General features: G+C 40.3%; 1 long non-coding RNA gene across 3 annotated transcripts; it reads right to left on the bottom strand.

The window, feature by feature from the left end:
- Window positions 1-218: 218 nt before the first annotated feature.
- On the bottom strand, window positions 219-5,111 carry LOC144323704 (uncharacterized). 3 transcript variants are annotated; one of them, XR_013389103.1, is made up of 4 exons: window positions 5,020-5,104; window positions 3,873-3,945; window positions 804-981; window positions 219-651 (listed from the first exon to the last, which is right to left on the bottom strand). It is a non-coding gene; the product is annotated as an uncharacterized LOC144323704 (long non-coding RNA). The 3 variants fall into 3 exon arrangements; XR_013389089.1 differs by lacking the exon at window positions 3,873-3,945 and having other exon boundaries at window positions 5,020-5,111; XR_013389121.1 differs by lacking the exon at window positions 3,873-3,945 and having other exon boundaries at window positions 804-999; window positions 5,020-5,107.
- Between the last annotated feature and the right edge of the window lie 5,944 nt (window positions 5,112-11,055).

The following is an 11,055-nucleotide window of genomic DNA, read 5'->3' as shown; positions in this document are numbered from 1 at the left end:
CGCTCAAGCGCTGAGCCACCCGGTGCCCCGCATGGATGTGTGTGTGCAGCGGTGCGTGCGTGTAGAGGTGGACACCACCAAGGCAGAGGCCAGGGTGAATGATTTTTGAATAATTTTTATTGAAATTTAAATACTTTTAAAAGTATTTCCTCTGATTACTATATGAAGAGGAACCGCTGATTATTTGGCAAGTTTTTTTTTTTTCTTTTTTTTTTTTTTTTGCGGGGGCGGGGGGGGAGGTAAGGATTCCAGGGTGCAGACCACCCTTGCACACCTTGTATAGCTCACGCCAGGGTTGCGCGCTCTGCCGCAAGGCGGGGACCTTGGCGGTGGGACCCAGGGGATGAGCACGGTCAGAGCTGGGGTAGCGGAGGCCCAGGGGGCACCGTGCGTCGCGTGTGCCCGTCACCCAGGGCACGTGTCCCAGGACATCAGTCCCTCCTCGGCATCTCGGCGGCCTCGCTGCTGCCCGGGATCGGGCCGTCGGTCGGGCTCGCTCCACTGGGTTGGGTTTCTGACGCTGACCCGCGACCTTCCTGTTTCCTCCAAGGTGATGTAGAAGCTCCTAGAACGTCTATGCACATGTGCAAGCGACGGGGTATTTTTGTGTCGAGATGTTGCTTTTTGTTGGCGACCTTGCTTACCCTTTTCCTGAGAAAATTAAAGCAGGCAGAAGGGCATTTCCACAGGTTCTCACCACCCCGGGTCCCCACTGGCCGGAGTGGCCCCCCGCACCAGGCCGCCCCCCACTTCCAGCTCGGCCCGCACCCCCACTCCCGCTCGCCCCTGACCCATCGCCGCACCTGCAGGGGTGACCGCACACGGAGCCACTCAGCCAAGCTTTGTTGATCAGAGAATCACACGTTAGAGAAAAAATGAGCTGCTTTTCCCACTTTGCGCAGTGGTGCATCTGGGGTGCATTTTACATATTTTCCACTTGTGTGCCATCGCTGTGAATAACGTACTCCTTTTCCATTGTTCCTAAAAGAATCAGGAATCCTTTAGGTAAAAACAAACAAAAAACAAACAAAAAACAGGAAATAACTTTATATTTATTCCATGTTATTTATTTTATATTTTATTACTCCGTATGTATTCAGCACCTAAAAATGTCTGCATTTTCTTGAAATATTTCCTTGGCATTTTAGATAGCTTTTTCCTTCTCCCTGCACAGCACAAATTCCCAAAGAAGCAACAACAGTAAAAACACAACACAGACAGAAGACATGAGCCAGGAGTCGAAAAGCGCTTAGTTAGGAGTGCTGAGCAGTTAACAAGCCTGGTGTGTTCTGGGCCGCATTGCTCCCCGCTAGCGGCAGGTGCTGGGGTGCTGTGTGCCTGGGCCCCCACCTGCCAGGGCCCCTTCTCTGGGCGGTACAGCAGGCGTGCTTCCAGAGAAAACCAGAGAACAGAAACATTTGTCTACATTATTCAAATAAACACAACCCAAACCACCTCCCACCCTGGCTCATTTCTTTCCCAGAGTGCAGGAGTTAAGGTAGCCGAGATGATTCCACCCAAGCAAGCAGACGGAAAAACAGAGCAGCAATAAGACATGGAGCAGCGTGTTCATGTTTTCTTTCCTCTACACGAGGTCCAGGGAATATGTGTTTAATTTTGAAATAGGGGCAACTGCAGGTAACATTAATGGGAGCAAGAGCAGACGTGTCTGTGCTGGTTACCACGCACAAGGTCTTGATCTGAAACTTTACAGGTTGGATCCTTGGGACAACCATGTGTGTTTGTAGGAGGTGTGTTGGGGGCCTCTGGCTGGTATATTAAATCAAGAATATGCAGGTTAGGACTTGCTGAATGAGGAGGCACAGGTCACCTGTATGGGGTTGGCGGGTAGCTCCCTCAGCATCTACACTCCCACTTTGGGGAGGTGAAAAAACCCCAAACTCTGGACCGATTTGAGTGTGAGCAGGGTTGTCATACCATAAATTGCCTAAGCAGCCATTCAGAACAGCAGTTTTCTCATCACACAGGAGTGCTGTTATTAATTGCATTTTACAGAAGAAGGAAGCAGAGGCACAGAAAGGTTAAGAGACTTCCTCTTGTTTCTGCTTCTACTGATCAGCAGAGGTGGGACTTGAACTCTGGCCATCCAGCCCTAGCATCTGGGCCCTGGACCTCGGGAGAATGTGGTGTCCTCAGGGAGATCGCCTTCCTCCCTCTTGCCTGGCCGTGCCCCCCGCCTCTGCGCTGTCTACACCTCTGGTGAAGCGTCTCCATGAGCTTGTCGTCAAATTGGGTCTCACAGTTGGTCATCACGCTTCAAACATTCATCCTTTTCTTTCCGGATCTGCTTCTCAGACCTCACAGTAGGAAACCACCAGCTAACGTGGTAGGAGAGGTCATGAAGGACTCTCTTCCCTCCACATCCTTTTGCAGACAGTGCCTTTATTCTGAAGAGAGCTTCTGTTGAGCCAGAGTTGAGGAGTGAGGCTAGGGTAGTTGTGTGTGTGTGTGTGATTTTGCTGATTTTGAACCAAATATACTTAATATATAACCTGGTCTAAATTGGCTCACATAGGCCAATTAATTCTCTTAACCATCCATAGACATGTAGATTTACATGTCTTGCTGACAGGTAAATGGTGTTGGTAGGATATATATCCAGTGGCTTGTCCTATAAAGATTCCAATGATGGTTAATTTTAAAATCTCAGGGAAAAAAACTTGTGACTATTACTCTTACGTGATGATAAAAACAAGACCTAATCCTTATGTTTGAAAATGTGTTTGCTTTTCTTTTCACTGTATTAGAGGCATTTTGGAACGAAATTTAACCTGTTTTATTTGGCTTTGGGAAATATAGTCCATATGCTGAAAGAAAATAAGAGGTGTCTCTCCAGGTCTCTAATACATTGGTATGGAGAAGATAAATCACAGAATTTTCTGGAATGATTCTGCTATGCCATTGCAATAGGTAGAGCTCTTGGGGGCAGCAGGATATTGCTAAATTCTCAAATTTGGAAAAATGTAAAACTATTGTCTACTGGGCATCTAGGCAGGTGCTCCTACCTGGTGTCATCTCCCAAGGTGTTTCTTCCTACCTCTGCACTCTCCCAGTGAATTGGCCAACATAAAAGATTCTAACACGACATGTATCATCATGATACACTACTGTGAAATTTTAATAGATTTTAGATAGAACTGTTCTCTATTTTAAAGTATTCTGTAAGGCAAACGTCAAAATAAGTTGAAATTTTGATCCTACCAAGCATGCAGAGATCCTCAGCTTTCTTACCCTCTTGTGACAATAAAGGAACATTTACTAACTGGAAATTGCTCTCCATTGTTCTCTCTGACCTTTTGAAGGCTCTGCTGTAATAATATGTTAAATTACAAAAACTGTGATCCTAAATAAAAGTTATGGATTTTTGCATGGATTCATCTGAACTGTAATTGATTGTCTAACATGGAAACCATGCTATGTGAATTATTTGGCACAGTGCTAATATTGGCTAATTTAGAATGTAATTATAATCAGCACGGATCCTTTCAACTGCACTTATGAACTTAGCCACAGTGGGAAAGCATATAGGACTCCCCAAAGTGCAGAAAGCACTTGGTTCTTTGGAAGACATATAGTCCAAGTTTTTAATTATATTCGGCTGGAGTTCTTTTTAATTTTATCTTACTAGAAATGGATGGATTTTAATATGACAAAGGTGATGCTCACATCGTAAAAGAAGCACATTAGAGTTTGTAATACTTCCCACCGAGATGAGCTTTAGCATTTAAAATGAGAAAAAGGCTATTCTTTACATTAAACATTTGATCAATCCAAGCGATAACCAGAGTAAAATTTAAATACCATCTTGATAGCATAAGCTTATGATTATTTCAGATGTGTACTATACCCACCTACTTCCACAGTCTGTGTAGCCTCCAGAAGAATTTATTTGCTGAAGTCCTAGGAAAACAAGATCCAAACATCCTACCCCAGGTCATGAGAAGAGAGAGTCATTAGTTTTCCATGAATTACCCAAAGAACTGATAGTAGTGTTTCTTCTAAGAGTGGCATGAAGAGAAAATTCTGGTCTTGCGGTGATATTTTAGACATAGATAATCATAATATTCAGAAACATTTCATACCCAGAAATGTAAAGATACTATTTTCCTGAAACATGTGAAGTGTATAAATGAGTGGAATTGACTTGTTAGCAAAATATTAACCATTTGCAAATAGCTCTTGGCTCATATAAAAGTGGAGTTTCATAAAAATGAGAAACTTGGATTTTTAGTATAAAAACACTGTTTACAGGCCATGAATATGGTCACTGCAAGAATATAAATTGGGAAAGATAATTGTAGAGGCTTCAAGACTCTTCTTTTTTTTTTAATTTTTATTTATTTATGATAATCACACAGAGAGAGAGAGGCAGAGACACAGGCAGAGGGAGAAGCAGGCTCCATGCATCGGGAGCCCAACGTGGGATTCGATCCCGGGTCTCCAGGATCGCGCCCTGGGCCAAAGGCAGGCGCTAAACCGCTGCGCCACCCAGGGATCCCTTCAAGACTCTTCTTGAAGAGGGTCACGGAGGTGGGCTGGGTACTGATAGTAACCCAATGAGTCTAAGGGGAGTGGTTCCTTGGAAGCCATGGGCCTGGGGGTAGTTTTAGGAGCTGCCTGCACAGCTCCTCACCTCTTCCCTCACCCTCTAGAACAGCAATTTTCAGGCTTCAGCATGCATCAGAATACCTGGAGGGCTTGTTTATACACATTATTAGGCTCCTCCTGAGTTTCTGATTCAGTTAGTCTGGGTTAGGGTCTGAGAAATTATTTTTCTCAGAAGTACCATGAGATCCTGTTGCATTTCCTCTGGGGACCCTACTTTGAAAACCACTTCTCTAAAGACACAGGACAGTTGACATGCTTGAAAACTTCCAGCTCTGAAAAAGAACTATTTTTTGTGTTCATGATCCACCGGTTGAGAATCATGGCAGTAGACAGACCACCTGTGCTAGCATCCAGTCCATGTCCTTGTCCATAGTCTGAGCATGTACTCACCTTATACATCCATGGTGGGCAGCTGCAGCCTCCCCAAGGCTGCTGGAGCCCACATCTTTAAGCTTACTCAAGGACTTTTCTCCGAAATTATCTTCATTCTTTTCTGCATCATCATGTTCTCCCTTTTTATGACGTCATTCCAATTAGCCTTCCAACATGCTCTATTTTTTTCCATCTTAAGAAAAAGGAATGAGGGCGCCTGGGTGGCTCAACTGCTTAAGCACCCAACTCTTGATTTCTGCTCCAGTCATGATCTTGGGGTCCTGGGATGGAGCCCTGCATTGGACTCCACGCTCAGCGGGGGTTTGCTTGAGGATTCTCTCTCTCCCTCCGACCCTCCTCCCTTGCTCTCTCATTCTCTCACTCTCTCTAAAAAAAATAAATAAATCTTGAAAAGAAAAGGAAAAAGGACTAGTCATCCATAAACCCAGCAATTCTCCAGATAAATGATTTCCTCGGTACCATTCATACAAAAACTCTGAAAATTTGAGGTTCACTTTCTCTGTTTCTTTATCTCCTTATTTTTATAACTTATTTTTCTTCAATAAAATTTTCATTTTTGCTACACCACTAAAATTATTACTCAGTTTACTGGTAACCTCCTCCTTTGGGCAAATTCTGTAATCAACATTCACTTCTCATCAGCTCACCCTTGCAGAAGCATTGGGTGCAGCCGATCACGCTGTCATTCTGGAAGTACCTACATCACCTGGCTTCCAAATAGCTTGCTTTGCTGACTTTCTTCTTCTCTCTCTGGCTGTTCCTTCTCTGCCTGAGGAGTTGGCAGCTCCTCATCTTCCCAGGGATTAGTTCTCAGCCTGATTTCCTTCTCCATGCACACTCACCCCCTGGACGATCTCACTGATTTCCATGCCATTCAGTCTGGTTCTGATGCTCATGAATCCCATACATGGATATCTCAGCGCCAGTCCCCTTGGCAAGCATCAGACTCGTGTATTCAGTGCTCTAGCAAATCATTTACAGATGTCTAGGAAGCATCTCAAACTTAACCTGACCAAAATAGAACTCTTGATTTACTTCCTGCAAACCTGCTTTCCACCTAGTTGTTGATTAAAGGCATCCCCATCTACTTTGAGCTCAGGTGAAAATCTTAGAAGTCTTCCTTGATGCTCTTTTCCATGCATCCCACATCCAATCCACCAAGCTCTGTAGCTCTACTTCCAAGATGTATTTTAAATGTGGGGCACCTGGTGGCACAGTCAGTTGACCGTTGGACTCTTGGTTTCAGCTCAGGTTGTGATCTCAGGGCCCTGAGATCGAGCCTTGGGTTAGGCTCCACACTCAGCATGGAGTCTGCATGAGATTTTTCTCTCCCTCTGCCCCTCCTGCCCATATTCCCTCTCAAGTAAATAAATTATATACATATTTTAAACGTGACTACTCAGGATCTTTCCACTCGTCACCCTTACTCATCATTTCTTCTGTGGACTTCTTTAGTCGAATTTTAACTTACCCCCTTGCTTCCATATTGGTTGCTCTGTAGTTCTTCATACAAAAGCCAGAATGCTGTTTTAAACCTAAAAATGAGGTTTACTTTGCTTCCCTGTTTAGAATCCTTTAATGAATTGTCATCACACTCAGAACAAAATCTGTAGTCATGACTTTTTAGCCTATAAGTTCTCCCACAACATGGTTTCTGACAATATGACAGACTTTGACTCCTGGAGCTTTTCCCCCTTTCTCCCTCTGTGCAATCTCCATGGTTTTCTTGCAGTTCTGGTTAGACATTAATTCTATTTTCCTTTCAAAGCTTTTCTTTTCCTCTTGCTGTTCTTTTATAAATCTTTGCTGGGCTTTCCTCCTGGCCTTCATCAGAGATACTACACACAAGTCTCCTCATCAGGAATCCAGCCAACTGCCACTCCCCCAAGTCATTGCTTGCCACCTCATGTGGCTTTATTTTTCCGCGTAATACTTGCTGCCATATAGTGTTCTATGTTTTATAATTCTGTTTCTTCATTGTCTGTTTTCCCAGTAGACTATAAGCTCTTTGAGGACAGGAGCTTTATCTGTCTTATTTGCTGTTTTACCTTTAATACACGGAACAGCTTGATAAAATAAGGAGTTGATAAGAAGAAACATGATTTATCATGTATTTTGTATTTTGTCATCGATTTTGCCTGTAGTTACTACAAAACATTACTATAAAACTATAAAACACAGTTTTGATTAATGAATAGGGATCAGTTTGAACTAGCAAATATATTTTAAAAACGAAATCACAGTTATTATTTCAAATATGTACAAGATTGTTGCAGGGTTTTGAAATTAGATATGGTATAAACAGTAAAATATACTTAAACCTGCGGTTTAAACCAGATTAATAATATTGAGTCGCTGATGAATTAATAACGATGATTTTGCCTTAAGCATTATTGATTTCCAAATGATAACTCCCTAACGTCTTAAAAATAGTAGCTTCTCTTGTAGTGTAGATAATGACATTTCAACTTTACTTCAGATATTCATTTCTTATTCAGTTTCTAAAAAATAATTAAATTTTAAACTCAATATTTATCGATTGTGTAAAATATCCTAACTTAGCACAATTTGAAGTTTTAAATGCTTATTGTAATTTATAAATGAAATGATACAGCACCTGGGATTTGTATCAAGCCAGAGAGGTAGGGAGTTGGTAAGAGCAAGGATGGAAGATTAATAGCAATGATTTCAAAAATGTTAAAATTGTGTGATGAGGAACAGGAAATTCACTCAACTATTCTCTTTATTTTTGTTTGTTTCACATTTTCTAAATACTGTAAAAACATAAAAATTGCTTACTCAAAGTTTGTCACCAAAGCTGTTTAAGGGACATTGTCATTAGTTTGAAAACATTTTCAAAAAAGCTTTGATGAGTTTTGGGCAGTTTTATTTATTAAGTGAAGATGTAGCAGGCAAAATTATTAAATATTTCTTATTGGTCCATTCAAGAACCAACTTCAGAAATTCTTTGATTTGTGACACTCATAATTTTATTACTATAGATTATTTATTTAAGTGCACATTTCATAAAATTTATAGATTTTATGTTTCTTCTTAATTTTATTAGATACAGGCTAGAGATATATGTAATTTATACTGTGAATCCATTGAGTCTTATATTAATCTGAGGTACAACAGTGTTAAAATATTGTGCATACTGGTGATACTGAAAATATGCTTTGTAAGGGCCATTATTAAATATTTAATTACAATGTGGTTCTCATTAAATGATAAAAATCATTTTGTAGATTTTTTAAAAATGAGCTCATGATACTTAATTACCATATTAAGACCCAACACTAGGACAGTTACCTGAGTGTCACTTCCTTCCCTCTTTTTTTTTTTTTTTTTTCCTTCCCTCTTTTTCAGTGGCCTGTCTCAGGTCTGTCAAACCAGCATGATGCTTGTTGAATTTACCAAGATGTTTTTATCTGCTAATGAAACTCCAGTGGATTGTCAAAAGTGCAGTCATTGAACATTAGTATAGTAGTTAGAAAAAAATAGCCCAACTGCCATGTAATTACCTCTAAGTTGTATAGGGCATAAATATAAATTTTGATGTCCTTAGAGCTCTGGTCAGAGGTTTTAAATATAAATGCCTTGAGATTTTTAAAATGTACTGTGCATACATGATCATAAGTACTCCTGAGAATTGAATATCGAGGTTTCACAGAGAATGAGGATAAATAGCATTGAACTTCATTGTAGAATTTTATGTTAAAAATTGATGTAATTCAATAGAACAGAAGCACTGTATGCACTCTATCACAAGGGAGGCAGCTTGCCCAGCTCTGACATCTACCAGCTGAGTGACCCTAAGAAAGTTACTTGTTATATGCCTCAAACTGCAATCCATGAAATGGGAGAGCTGCTAGCCCATAGCCTACTGATTATTTATTGAAGCTGAGACAGGTTTTTCTTGTATCAGTAAAATGATTTTATGTGTAGTATTGTTAATATATCATTCTTGATAATATCAAGGCGTGGTAACAAACATGCTTGTTTGACTAAAAATAGGTATTCTGAAATTTAAATATGCATGCTAACAATTCTTTTTAATATTCTTTGTTTCTTTTGTGATTAAAAGAAACTCATTAAAAGAAGCCCGAGGTAATTCTTTAACTAGAAGTAATAGCCGAATGATTTAATAAAGGTTAGGTAAGTCAGAAAGTAGGGTGTCTGCAGGTGAAGTACCATGATCTGTATTTGTGGGGACATGGAGAAGGTCCTCAGGAAAGCTCGTTGATGGGACAGATTAAAGATGGCTGTGATTTCTTTGACATTTCTCTTGAGAGGTGGGACCTGTGTCTCATTCCCTTGAACTGAGCTAGGTTCTGTCATGGCTTTGACCAGTTCTTAAGAAAATGTCAGATTCACCTTCTGTTTCTTTGAACGGTCTTTCTGGGATCCCTGAGCCACCGTGTAACAATTATGGATATTCTGACACTGCCCAAAGGGTGCAATCACCTGTAGGCCTGTCAAGTGACAGTCCCAGCTGAGCCCAGACTCCTAACCATCCCTTGCATCATTTCGAAGGTCCATGCACATGAGTGAAAGTGTGTTGGTTTTGCTTTCAGCTGTGTCCCACCAAGTGACCCATCAGTGCCATGTGGAGCATAACAACCACCCACCTGAACCCCAGTAGCTTCTCACCCCTAAAATGAGATATAATAAATCAAATGGATGGCTTTAAGCCATTGAGTTATAGGAGTAATTTTTTGGGTAGCCGTAAGCAAGATTGGTTCCCTAAAAATCACTTGATATGAAGAAACAAGTCAAAAAGCAGAAAATGATACTAAGAATATCTACAAAGGCAATCTTTCCATTACCCTTATTCGGTCTTTCTAGTTAATGTTACTGAGTGTGAACATTAGGTCAAAGAACTAATATTTGGAAAAAGAGAGAATTTATTCATTTTCTTTTGGGACACACAGTTATTGTGTGTAAATAAAAAAAAACCCCTGTAAATTCTGATTACCATTGTTGAAAATAACTATTGTTTCTGCCTATTTCACAAGGATTATTATATATTAGCAGATTCAGATATAAGGTAGACGATTCTGGTGTGGAGACAAAGAGGATATTGTGGAGACAAAGAGGATATCGATGAACATGCATTAAACCCGTTTAGGAGTAAAGTATAGTTATTTGTAAACATTTAGGATGTCAATCTTAAGATGAGTGAAAAGTTGAACGTTAGAGCTTGAATTTGTCCTTTTTTCTCAAGGTTCAGATTCCAACACTGTTTGACAAGAAGGCTATAGCAACCTTGTTGCCTCAGGTGGCCTTTGCTGTCAATGAGATTTGCGCACTTCAAAGTGAGCACTGTTATTTAAATCCTTTCTGGGAGGAGTTGTACGCGCAGGAGAGGAATGGTGCGCTGAAGAGCTAATGATGTCTTTCAGAAATTGCTAACCAAATTTTGTGCTTCCAGAGCAATGTGAAAGAAGCATTTTTGTTTATAAAGGGGAGCTTGCGCTTTCAAGTTAAAGTATTGCTCTGTCAGAAACATTTGCTGTTCTAAAGCTTCTACATTATTAATAAAACTATGTTGCAGTGTGACTCAATGCTTATAAAAGTGTCTCCACGAACCAGTTTAGAGATATTCTTCATTCTAACTTAAAAGTCATTGTAGAGCTTCTTTATTTTGTTTTGTTTTCCTTCTTATGCTCCAGGCTGCTAATCTTTTGCCTGTTTTTTTTTTTTTTTTTCTAGTTCTTCAGTGTACATACCAGAGTGTGGTCAGGGAGGATCTGAGAGGGCAAAACACAAAGCAATTAATCCAGCTTTTCAGCTAACAGTTTAAATGGCATTTTGGGCTGAAATCGAAAACAAAGAGGTCTCTCAATTATTCTGATCTTTCACTTCTCCGGTATGAACAAAAGTCACTTAATTATATTTCCCCTTAATTTCATGGATTTGTAAAAACAACCCCACTTGTAATCGATACTCAATGGAATATGTCATTCTATTTTTTTATCTATAATCTATAATTTTTTAAAAAGATTTTATTTATTGATGAGAGACAAGAGA

Source organism: Canis aureus, chromosome 1 (assembly GCF_053574225.1).
Source record: "Canis aureus isolate CA01 chromosome 1, VMU_Caureus_v.1.0, whole genome shotgun sequence".
Classification (NCBI taxonomy): domain Eukaryota; kingdom Metazoa; phylum Chordata; class Mammalia; order Carnivora; family Canidae; genus Canis; species Canis aureus.
The sequence above is the reverse complement of the archived record's forward strand: the minus strand, read 5'-3'. Positions and strand labels throughout refer to the sequence as shown.